General features: G+C 39.5%; 1 pseudogene; it reads left to right on the top strand.

Annotated features, from left to right (window-relative positions):
* Window positions 1-13734, top strand: part of LOC149190822 (zinc finger CCCH domain-containing protein 49-like) — a 241782-nt pseudogene that overhangs the window by 88262 nt on the left and 139786 nt on the right.

Raw genomic sequence — 13734 nt, 5'->3', positions numbered from 1 at the left:
CACTTTGACCAAGGTCCTCGTTGTTCCACGTCGGCTGCCATGGCCACTGGTTCAGGGTGTTTTTGATACTGTTTTGGATTTCCTTAGAGATTTGTTCGACCTGATTCAGTCATGGTTCTCGACAGTCTTTCTATGGATCCAATTTGGATCAGCGAATGTGCCCCAAGGACATATAAACGCTGTTTTAGATTGGTCCTGTGGGCGGATATTGATTTGATTGTAGCCAGAGAATCCATCCATGAAGGAAAAGATTTCACATCCGGCACATTCATCAATAATCTGCTCAAGAAAGGGTGTAGGATAATTGTCTTTTGGACATGCTTGATTTACATCCCTATAATCGACGCACACTCGAATTGTCCCTTGTTTTTTCAACCTCTTCTTTAATGGCAGCGACTTTCTTAGGATGAATAGGTCGAAGCCATTGTCATACTGGTTTGACATCAGGGTAAATTTTAATCTCATGTTCAACAATATCCTCGTAAGACCATGCAAAAATATCTCTAAATTCAGGAAACAGAGCATGATAATTATCAAGTTCCAATGGAGAACATGATTTTCTGACATGAATGTTCTCTACAATATTAGGCTTGGTTGAAATGTTTATAGAAATTGTTTCTTCTATGTTTGACAAATTACGCTCAGAATCTACAGTTTCTATTCTAACAGAATTCGACAAGAAATCAACAATTGATGGGTGTTTTAACTCGTTTGAATAATCTTCATTGTCATCTGGAAGATTGGAACGATGATGATAATCACCCCACGGTTCCTCTCCTATCATCATTGATTGGATGATTCCTTCATCCGTAGAATGTATATGTGAAAAGGATTTGAAGAGGTACCATATTCTAACGACCTATCTACCCATACAAAAGTTGAGTGCAGATTTGGGTTTGCCGCACAAGCCCGAAAGATTGATTGCTATGATAATTCAATGGGGCTTAACGACAATACCTCATGATTACCGTCAACTTCAAATTGGTTGGAAATCCTCCTTAAATCAGATGAGGTGGAGGAAATCATGTTGCAGGTTTCTACTCTTGCCACTTCTGCCAAATCAGATGGTGATGGGAGGGTAAAAGTACCCATTAGGGAAGGATATTTAAAGAGACCTACTCCAACACTTTGAAGTGACAGTGGGGGTTTGTGTACCAATGGAATGCTTCCCATAGCCTGTGAACTATTGGCAAAGAAGGCTAGCTGATCAATGACTGTGATTCCACCCTTAAAAGGGAATGCAATAGTACAAAAGTACGTGGAAACCACAGCAGCCATAGCATATACCCAAGGCCTTCCTAGTAAAATGTTGTAATCGAGGGGTCCGTTAACTACCTCAACTTCAACAGTAATCGTTTTTCCCCCTAGTTCGACTTGCAGGTTACTCAAAATCCCACATGGAGTATATGTTCTTCCATCAAAAGCTTTCAATGTGGTTGGTGATCATGACAACGGTGGTGAACCAAGTGTTTTCCAGCAGCTCATGGACATAATGCAAGTAGATGCCCCCTCATCAATAATAGTTCGGTGAACATTCTTATTGAGAGCTTTTACTTGGATTAGGAAAGCTAATTGCGCTGGTAACTGTGGTGAATATCCCGCATGGTTAAAGACTACAAGATTTGAATCCATAGGATCTATTCCGCCTATTGTTGACAGTAAAGCTTGTTTCTGGGAGGGACAGTTTTGCAACACCTCAAGGGTCGACATAGCTGAAGGTGATTGAGCAAGATCTTCTACTATGTTATAGTTTTGAGCTGCTCGAGCCCGAGGGTTGAATGTCGATTTGTGTACAACTCCCTTTGGTGGTTTTATTGTCAATTCAGGTACAATAGGTGGAACAACTTCAGATGAAGTCGAGGTCGAAGGATTAGGTTGATCAATGGCCTGATTATTCGATGACGACAGATTTCCATAATCTTTGTTTCTTGTTGACACCAAAACATCGTTTTGTGGCTTTGCGATGGATAACATAAGTACTTGGGATGTGGAAGCATGGTTTGTTGCAACCAAATGTGTTTTCGGGGTTGGAAACGGATCTGTCAACACTGCCGATGTGTTTGAAGTCTTTAAAAGTTTAGAGACCTCAAAGCGATGTGGACAATCTCTTGTATAATGCTCGTCATTACATATCAGACATGGATAACGAGGTTTCCTTGCCATGGTAGAGGAATCAGATGATTTCTCTGGAGGGGAATTTTCTTGTTTCTTTTTTTTTCTTCCCCTTTTTCTTGCCTGCTGGTTGCTTTGGATTTTTGCCTTTGTCAGATGACACGGCATTAATCTCAGAGGCAAGAGTATTTTCTGATGCATTGGTAGTTTGATTGGAAACAAAAAGAGTTTGACCAGATGGTCTTCCTGCTAATTGTGTGCTTGAAGAACTGATCACACCGTCGCCAGCATGAGAGTCCTTACTCGATTATGGAGGAGGGGGAATAGTGAAAGCTGGTTGAGGTGCATTGGGAATTTTATCATAAAGTGTGTCGGATTGTGTGTTAATTAAATCCAAGTATTGGGCACGAGCAATGACTTTATCTTCTGTGACGACTCCACCTTTTGCCACATCCTTGGTGATTGATGGCAACAAGGATTTTATGAGCCACTCAGCTAAAAGCTGATTGGAAACGTATGTCTTAACCATTTGACGACGACGTCGCCACTCATGAATGTGATCTGATATATGAGTAGCAGTAGTTTTTTTAAATTTGGTTAGGAGTTTCATTCCAGTCTTGTATCTGATAGGTAACTGGAAGTCGGTCAAAAAAGTAGTGGCTAAAGTGGTGAAGTTATCGAAAGAAGCTCTTGGTAACTTAATGTACCATTTAGCAGCTGGACGAGTGAGTGTTCTTTGGAAAAGACGAAGTCTGATCGAATTGTCATTTAAGGAGTTAGATGAACACCACAAATGAAAGGTCATAACATGATTTGATGGGTCTTCTCCAGGATTTCCATTAAACTTCGGAATGTCAAAAGGTAACTTATGCGGAATTACCGGCCACCAAGGTGCATATAATATTGGATCATTAGTGAGACGATTTAAATTTGGTAATTCTAAAGTTGCTACAAATGGCAACTGTCGATTCAAGTCAGGTTGAGCATACCCAGGATATGACAGAATTGCTTGGGCAATAGGTCTTTGCATACTGGCATAGGGCATCTACATTTGGTAACCTTGGTATGGTTGTTGAACAAAACTAGTGTAAGGTGGTTGTTGATAACCAGGTTGAATAAGTGGTTGTCCATAACCTGCAAAGCCTTGTTGACCTTGACCTTGGTAAGATTGTGATTGACCAAACCCAGGTTGAGCCTGTGAAATAGGTCCAAACTGAGGTTGGTACTGCTGGAATTGGGGTTGTTGAAATTGAGGCTGCCACGGTTGTTGAATCAATTGTTGTTGTTGTTGATATAACTGTTGTGGATTCAACGGTTGTTGCTATCCAACAATGAAAGTTTGGCTAGGTTGTGAATAAACTATACCAGTGTAAGCCTGGGTCAGTCTAGATAAGGGTACACTAACCTGAGGTTGTTGTTGGACTTCAGAGACAAGTGGTTGTTATACAACAACTTGAGGAATTTGAACTTCTTGACTTGACACTTGTGATTTCAAGGTAGAAGGATATGTTTGAATAGATTGAGATACAACAGCTTGAACTTGTGACTATGGTACAATAGTAACAACAGGTGTAGTAGGAATAGCTGACACAGTTTGCATTGGTTGTGTTGGATACACAAGCCTTGGTTGAACTAACATTGTTGGTTGCCATTGACAAACTCTAATTCTAGGTTGACCTGAATACTGTGGGATATTACCATATGGTAGTCCCCCGGAATAAGGAGGATACGATGAATAAGCATATTGCTCTTCATATGGTGGCAATCCAATATTTAATGGATACATAAGTCTTTGTTAACAAGATTGTCGAGCTTGATACTGATATGCAGGATCAAACTGTTGAGTTCCCATTAGAGAAGAACCAAGTAAAATTCCGGTTGAGGACATGGGTGATGACCATGGTGTAGAAGCAACCCTTGAGTGGGTTCCAGATAATGATTGGTAACCAATCGGGATGGATGATTCACCATACAGGTGCAACTTAGGTGTGGTAGAAAACATCGAAGAAGTGACAACAGACGAATCTGCTGTAGCTGCATCAGATGATATAGTCTGAGATGTTAACGGTTGTTCAACCATAGTTAACTGGCCCAAAAGTTGTCCTAAAGATTCTATGGGTACTTGAAAAGAAGCAGGATCAAATGAAGCAAAGAAATCAGGAGTACTTGGGTAAAGATAAAGCCCAGTTCCAAAATGAAACAGGGTTCCAGGTGTGGAATCTTCTTCCAATTCCTCCTCTATGGCAATCAAACCTGGTGGAAGAACTTCACCGTCAGGTCCATAAAATATTTCTGGTGTTGGTGAAGTTGAAGTTTCAATAGTTACTGATGTCTGAGGGGTAACTGGTAAAGTAATAACTTCCGAATGTTCAACTTTGAAGTCCAGATGTTCCGGTAAATGAACAACAGTTTCAGTGAGAGGTTCTTGAACAACTTTAGGTTCAAATGTAACTTCTATTTGAACTGGGATTGTTTTTGGATTAACTTCTGGTTGAACTGATTCAAATTCAAAAGTACTTTCTTACTGAGCAATCTCAAGTTGAGGATCAACTTGTGGTTGAACAACTTTGGTTACTGTTTCACTAGGATCAATGCTAATGTCCTCAGGTAATTGTGAAACTTCTTCTTCAGGAATGGATGTACCAGAAATAGTTGGAGTAACTGGAGTCTCTATACTTACCGAAATAGATGATTCAGGTAACTCAGATAAAGAACTAGGAGTTCTTGATGTACTAGACTTAGTTAAAGGAGACCGCTTTGCTCGAATTGGTGTCACTTCGGGAGGCAAAGGTGGTTTGCTCGCTTTTCTCCGCGAACGACAGGGTAGGGGTTGATGTTTCTCCACGATTACTGATTAATTTTATTATCAAAAAAGAAATAAACAAAAAGGGGTAACTAGGCAAAATGTTTACCAGGAAACTGTGAACTGCAGAATACCTCCTGGCGAACCAAGAAGTACGAGTAGGCAATCTCCTCGAATGCTATGTTTGGTGTATCACATTTTCAAGGCGGCTGACTCAGTTACTTAAGGATAGATAGCAACCTAGAGTTGTCCTCCCATATATACTCGAAGGTATGTGGAGGCCCAGTCTGTATAAGCGCCGTCTAATGAAAAACTGCACAGTGAGAGCATTCCCATATACTTTACGTACTGTAACACCGCCCTATATACCCGAAGGTACATGGAAAAGCTACAATATACTCACGTATGTGGAATGAGGTATCACACTCGGGATGTATTGCAGACAAGTTAGCGACAGCTGCTTTGTTTTATGACGCTGGAACATGTCTCTAGCCTAGAACCACTAAATGTTTGTGTTAATGACAATGATCCATTAGGTAAATTGATGTTTATTTTAAGTTGATCTTGCTTAGGAATTTTCCTTTCAAGTTCACCACGTGATGTATTATGAAATTAATAGGAATGCAACTATCATGATAAGCATTCTTTCCATTCAATTTAACGATGAAAATCCTAGCTACTTAGGGATAGAGCAATCAGATTTCTTTTGATCAAAGAGAAAAGAGCACAATCTAAATGCAAATTCCCTACACTATTCCTTATCAACACACACAAACTTTTTCAATGCAACATGCATGTATTTCTTTTCAATTTCCCTTAATGTGAATGAACAAAAAGGAAATATGCACAATCGATCAAAAATCTCTTTTCATAAAAAGGATGATTTTGTGACAATTTCTTTTCAAGGAAAGGAAGACTTTACGACACTTTCGTTTTCAAAGAAATGAGGAATTACGACACTTTCAATGAAAAGACTAATCATTTGCACACATCAATCAATCGATATTTCATGAATGAAGATTTGACGACAATTCAATTTTCGAAGGAAAAGACGATTTTACGACACTTTCTTTCGCTAAAGATCAATTGATCAAAAAACTAACTTTCGACTATAGATTGAAAATGATAAAGTGAATACATAAGAAACATTTATCAATCCTAGTCTAAGTAGGGCTAGGTAAGGAGATGAAACACTATTTTCAGAAACAAAACATCATTGACATTCAGAAATCATTCAAATAGGAGAAAATTGGCTCAAAAACTTCAGCTCCTAGATGGGAAACTGACCCTCAAGGGATCAGCACAGGCAGCAGTGAGAGACAGTGCATTGAAGCACACTGGGTCTATGCGGGAAGTGCATTGTAGCGCACTGTGTCCTTCATTGGACTACGCTGGTGACAGTAAGAAAATTTGAGGACAATTTGGCACAATTTCAGCTCAATTTTCAATGGCAGAAGACTGAAATTCAATGAACGACCACAAGTACAATATGTAGAAATGTCTTAAGAGGCTAATAAGCTACTAGGATGGATGATCGATCCCCAGTGGAGTCACCAATTTGTTTTGGGAAGTTTTAGTGTCTATGGATAAACGCTTAAACCCCTAGACTAGTAGCTAAGTCTAGAACAACAATTTAAAGAGTTCTCTACTTTTCCTATGATCAATAGATTAAATAAGAGGAAAAGAAGCCTACTTGTAGCCTTCGCTTGCTCCTTATCTCCCTTGACCAATTCTGTTGCTCCTCTCCGTACTTAATTCACTTGAAGAGTACTTGCACATAGACAAAAGACAACAACCAATCAAAGCATATGATAATGATCTATTGATTAAACATAGCATGGAATCAAGTACATGATATACATATGAAAGCATAAATGAATAACACAAGCATATGGAAAAAGCTTTGAACACTTTATTAGTAAAAGGAAGAGTTACAACCCATTGCTCGATTCAGCATCACTCCTCCAGTTCAATCCCATCCTCTCCTCATAACAAGCAAGACATTTTGACATCATTACAATACTTGAAATCAACTCAAGTCTCATACTAACATCATCTCCCTATAATTCAATAATTTCCAGCCCCTGATCACTTAGATGAGTGGTCTTATTATAGGTGAATGAAGGAAGTTGTGCCATAAATGGTGATAATGAATGCCCTCCCATACTTAGAATTTAGTTCCATGGAGGAAGGGATAAGGGATTGATGTTCCTTAACTCCCTTCCTCATCCAAATATGAGTTCAAAGGAGTAGATAGCCTTGAGAAACTTCTAAAGGCATCTAGTGGATAAGGAATATTTCAAACCCTCATGGAAATTCGCTCAAATTCGCCCAATGCAGGCCAAAGAGGGACCAAGTGCGCTGCATAGCACCCTGTCAGTGTATGGTTTGCATTGCAGCGCACCCTAATGAAGGCCTACCCGCCTTGATCTTCTTAGAGGTAGTTTCTGGATGATTTTGGTCATGAAACTTCTTGGGAAGCTAAGCATTCTGATGGTTGACTTCTTTAGGGCATGTAACAACTGAATTAGGGTTTGATGGGCCCTAATAATATTGATCTGTAGGTTGGGGTTGATGTGCCCAAATGGATCTGTAACACCCCTTCTCTTTGACCCCATCGATTTTGGTCCTGATCATCAATCACTAATTTATCTTTTTCTGAGTTCCTCTATAATATCTTGGATACCTGAATCACTTAGATTTTCCAGATGAAGGATGTTAAGGTTCCATCTTCTCCATTTATTATTTTCCAATCCTTGAGCCCAAAATTGGTGGAATTCCCTGTGCCCCTATCTCTCCATGGACACCTGTAGAGCCTACCATTCTGGTCTATTTAATTGCGATTATTGCTGCCAGATATCATCCCAGAATAAAGCGTCCTTTCCATTTATTATTTGCCAAAAGCTATGCTGTTGTATAATTTCTCTATTATTCTATGCCAGTTTCCATATAGCTAACCCATGGATTGAACCCATGAGACTTACTAGGTATTTTATTTGGCAATTAAGGGCATACTTTTCTTTCCAGAGTTTCACCCATGGAGTCTCCCCTACTTTAAGCCATCTCCACCACAATTTGGCCCCATTTGCTATGCTAGTTATCTCAGGGTCTTGCAGCCCTAGGCCTCCTTCATTTTTAGATTTACATACCGTGGTCCACACCACTAACGCCCATTTTCATTTTTTCTCTGCCCCTCGCCACAGGAAGTTCCTTTGAACCTCCATTAGTTTTAGAGCACTCCCTTAGGAACATGTAGAATAGATAACATGTACCCTGGGATAGCTTGAAGCACTACCTTTACTAGCATCAACTATCCCGACAAATTCAACGCTCTCACCATCCATCTTTTGACCCTATCTTCTAGGTTAGAGATTACTCTCTCCGAGTTGGATTTCTTCCAATATTGCACTATTAGGGGGACCCCTAAATACTTAGAAGGGAGGGTTTTCCTTTGGAACCCTGGAATAATAGATAGGTTTCTCTAGATAGCAATGTGAGTGTTAAAAAATAAAACAATAGACTTTTACTAGTTTAACTCCATACCTGACGCAGCCATGAAGGTATCTAGAATAAATTTGAAATTACACACCTCCTTTACCCTAGGAATACCATGAAGCATGGTATCATCCACAAATTATTGATGAGTGGTCACCTGAGCATCCTCATGCAGCTTAAGTCATTTTATGTCTTGTCCTATGTTGGCTGCTCGAATATCCCTCCCAAGTCCTTCCATCATTAAGATAAACATGAAGGGAGACAATGGGTCCCCTTGCTGAATTCCTCTGGAAGGATAGAAAAGTTTTAAAGGGGCTCCATTAATTGGAATTGAAAAATTGGGCGATGAGACCAATCCCATAAACCAATTGGTCCAGTTTTCATAAAACCAAAAAGCTTCTAACACTATTGCCATGTATTCCCAACTGATCTTGTCATATGCTTTAGATAAATCTAATTTCATAATCATACCAGCCTTTCTCTGGGTTTTAGTGAATGAGCTACTTCGTCCGCCATAATTACATTATCTAGAATTTGTCTTCCCTCTACAAAACCCAATTATTCCTCAGAGATAAGATAAGGCATAATTGTTTTTGTAACACCCTCATCCCACATCTAGAAAAGTAACCATCCAACTGGGGTAAACATGCGACGAGAGGCCACTATGATTGGATTCAACCTCCTAGGTAACTTTAAAGAAGTGGAATCGACGGGAATACATCACACAAACCTTCCACATTGGCAGCAGAACTCCTAGGAACCAACCAAACCACCCAGGTAACCAACCCTTGAGACCAACTGAAGTTTTAGACCATTAAAACCCCAAAAACTCCCTTTATATGGACACACATGCGTCTAGAAGGCTCCAGACACTCCCACAGCATGGCTATGCATGCATCTGAGGACTTTTCTCTTCAAACCTATGCATGCAACTCCAATATTTGTGCCACTTTTCTAGTCCCAGAGCACAGGTCACTACCCAGAACTCGTTGAAACTTTCAGAAATGAATTTACACAACATAACAGTGATGAATTTGGAAAAACAATGACAAGGTCTAGACTAGACCCCTACTGGCCATGACAGAAATTTTGTCAAACATATCACACATATGAAATCTTCAGGTCTTAACAATAGAACTGAGCATAGGGGCCTCATACTTATATGAGAATTGCTAAGAAGCATTGTTCCCTTATATCATTAGCTCCATTATCATCTATTAGGTCATAGATACATTGTTCATTCATTTACAAATCAAAACATGAGGAGATGCATACATCATCACTGTCATAATACATGCTTATAACTAGCATAATAACAACAAAAATATCAAGGATACATAAACCATAAAATCCACATATTAACCTGTACATTTACACATAAGATACCAAGCGAAGAAATTATTAATTAATGCAAAATAAAACTTGAGGCTATCCACCTCACCCTCATTAATAGAAACTAGGCTTTACCGTAATCCATCTCGGATCACTAGGCCTAACAATAAACATGTAATAATTGGCTTTACCATGATCTCCACAAGATCACTAGGCCTAACAATAAACATGCAATAATTGGCTTTACCATGATCTCCACAAGATCACTAGGCCAAAACAAGCATGGATGCCACTAGATTTCTCCACCTACACCATGAGGAATTTTCCTATCTCCTAGCCTATTAGAATTTACCACAATCCACACCGGGTCACTAGGCCCTAAAATGAGATCCACTCTCCGAGATTTACAACCTATCCCATGCCGAGATTACTAGGCCTGATGGAGAGCACCTACCTCTAAGATTTACTATATATCTTTCCATTCACCGGTTGAGGATTCCTAGGCCCATTGAGGCAACACAAAACTCGGTTTTACCGCAACCCACAATCTGGTTCAGGGGTTACTAGGCCATGTGTTCTATTATTCAGAGATCCACCTCACTTGGCTTCGAATGCATCTAGAAAGCCATCTCAACCAAAACATGAGAACCTCATCACACCATGGCTATTCAGAAATGGAAAGGCTAGGATGAAAACACTGTCATACCTAGCAAAACCAATGCCATAACAACAAAGAACCGCATGCAATACCATGCATGCAAAATATAGCAAGGAAAACACATATGAAAATTGATACCTACAAAGAATCCTGCTGTAGCTGCTTAATCCTACTCTTCCTTTCTTGCTCCTTCCTTCTTGTTTCCTTCTTTGCCTTTCTTGATCCAATGCCAAAGTGCTCCAAGAAAACTCTTATTTTTCCTTTATTAACTTTTATTACATGGAATTTTCACCAGGGATTTTACAGAACCTTCTCCCTTGGGGGACACTATCCTTGGTGTTCAACCACACCTATACCTCAACAAAATCACTGAAAATAAAACATATTGCCCATGGAGCTTTATAACATAGCTCGATGCAGTATTTACAATGATCACCTTGCTGAAAAGAAAACCAACATGACAACATAAAAGAATGAAAACTATAATGACATGACACCCATACCACTTATTTGAGCTTTATAACTTAGCTCATGGAGGTATTTATATTGACATACATATATACATATACCAAACATCACCAAAACATGTACCAAAACATATACCAAAGACATATACCAAAACATCCGTTCAACCAACAAATAAAGAAGGATACATAGCCCGCATCTAATATGCCATCTCCCATGTAGCTTCATGGAGCCAAAAGTGCTTCCATTGCACTTTAACTTACTTGATTTCTCGGTCCCAGAGCATGAGCACCTTTCTCTACAATATACATTGAGGTTTCGACTGGAATTCTCCATCTAGCTCCACTTGCAATACATACCAGTCAATCACATGATCAACATATTTAACATACTTCTTAAGCAATGACACATGGAAAACATCATGGAATTTCACTGTTGGAGGCAGTGCAAGTCGATAGGCTACTAGTCTGATCCTCTCAATAATCCTGAAAGGTCCACAAAACTGGGGTGTCAACTTGGTACATGATCCAATCTGAAGGAGATATTTTTTGGTATGATGCGCAAGTACACCTATTCCCCAACTTGGAACTCCTTGAACAAGCTATTTTGACCTGCATAGCTCTTTTGCCTATTCCGTGATGCTGTCAGATTCTTATTTATTACCTGCATTTTCTATTCCATTTCTGCCAACATGTCCGGTCCAATCAACACCCTGTTAACTGGATCACTCCAACTAACGGGCATATTAAAACTCTGCCCATACAATGCTTCAAATGGACTCATCCTCAAAGATTCCTGATACCCATTGTTGTAAGCGAACTCTACCAGTGGAAGATACTCTTCCCACTTTCACTGCTGATGCATCACGTACATCCTCAACATGTCCTCCAATATCCTGTTGACCCTCTCAATCTATTCATCTGTCTGTAGATGATAATATGTACTGAAGGCCAACTCTGTACCTAATCCTACAAACAACTCCTTCCAAAACTTGGAAGTGAACTTCACATCCATGTTTGACATAATCTTCTTCAAGACTCCATGCAATTTGACCATGTCCCTGATGAAGACCTGTGCTACATCACTTACTAAGAATGTAGACTTCACGGGAATGAAGTGCGCTACCTTTGTCAACCTATCCACCACTACCATGATGGAATCATGTTGTCTCACTGTCCTCGAAAAACCTGTGATAAAGTACATGGAAATGACCTCCCATTTCCATTATAGAATCACAGTCAGCTGTAGCAATCCACCTAGATGCTTATACTCTACCTTCACCTGCTGACAATCCAAACATCTAGCTGTAAACTCGGCTACATCCTTTTTTAGATTCGACCAATAATAATACTTCTTCACTACGGTCGATGTATTCTGATAACCTGGGTGACTTGAATATGGTTTCACATGAAATTCCCTCAAGATCACCTTCTTGAGCTCACTGCTATCTGGCACATATATCCTGTCTCTAAACCTAATCAATCCATTTGCTGTAAGACAATAGTCCACATCCCGTGCACCTATACCTGTACCACTAACCATACATGTATCTGTACCTGTACAACTAACTGTACCTATACCACTAATCGTACCTGTACCTGTACCTGTACTTTGTTGTAACCTGTGCACAATATCCATACACCTATTATCCCGTTGACTTGCCTGCAAGATTCTATCCTGTCGATTTGTCTCATAAGAACTCATAGATGCTATATGATTTACCTATATTTGCCTGCTAAGAGCATCTGCGACCTTTTTATCCTTTCCTTTGATGTATCTGATCTCAAAATCAAACTCACTGATCATGGCCAACCATCTAGTTTTCCTGGAGTTAAGATTCATCTGGTCAAATAGATACCTCAATCGACTGTGATCACTCATCAATACAAACCTCCTCCCAAGAAGGTAGTGCCTACACATCTTCAATGCATGTATGATTGCTGCTAGCTCAAGATCATGCGTCAGATAGTTCTTCTCATGCTCATTCGATTTACGTGACTCATAGCACACTACCTGTCCTTCCTGCATAAGGACTCCACCAAGTCCTCTATTGCAAGAATCTATACATACTACAAATCCTTTGTCTGGATCTATGATCTTTAACACTAGAACATGTGTTAACAACTACTTAAGATTCTCAAAATTGGATGCACATTCCTATGTCCATTCAAACTTCTTACCTTTCCTTTGCAATGATGTAATAGGATAAGCAATATGTGATAACTTCTCGATGAACCTCCTGTAATAACCTGCAAATCCCATGAAGGATCTTACCTTATCTACATTTCTAGGATCTGTCAACTCCATGATAGCTCTTACCTTTTCTAGATCTACTGCTATGCCCTTCTTGGAAAAGACATTTCCAAGTAATGCACCTCTTTCTGAAAGAAACTGAACTTGCTAAGCTTAGCATACAACTGATGCTCTCTTAACAAACTCAACACTGCTGTCAAATTCTCATAATGATATTCTTCATTCTTGGAGTATATCTGGATGTCACCAATGAATACAATAACAAACTAGTCCAAATAAGGATGCAACACACTATTCATGAAACACATAAATGTAGATGGGGCATTAGTCAAACCAAATGGAACTACAAAAAACTCATAATGCCCATACCTGATCTGGAAAACTGTCTTGTAAATGTCTTCCTCTTTGATGTGTACATGATGACATTTGGATCTTAGGTCAATCTTCAAGAACACTACTGCTCCCTTCAGCTGATCAAATAAGTCATCAATCCTCGACAACAAATACCTGTTCCTGATGGTCACTTTGTTCAATTGCCTATAGTCAATGCATAGTCTAAGAGTACCATCATTCTTCTTCACAGACAATACAGGTGTGCCCCATGGTGATACACTTG

Source organism: Pinus tabuliformis, chromosome 3_1 (genome assembly GCF_031772625.1).
Source record: "Pinus tabuliformis cultivar Carrire ecotype Pingquan chromosome 3_1, CPIR1, whole genome shotgun sequence".
Lineage (NCBI taxonomy): Eukaryota > Viridiplantae > Streptophyta > Pinopsida > Pinales > Pinaceae > Pinus > Pinus tabuliformis.
Note: the sequence above shows the minus strand (reverse complement) of the source record. Positions and strands in the feature narration are given on the sequence as shown.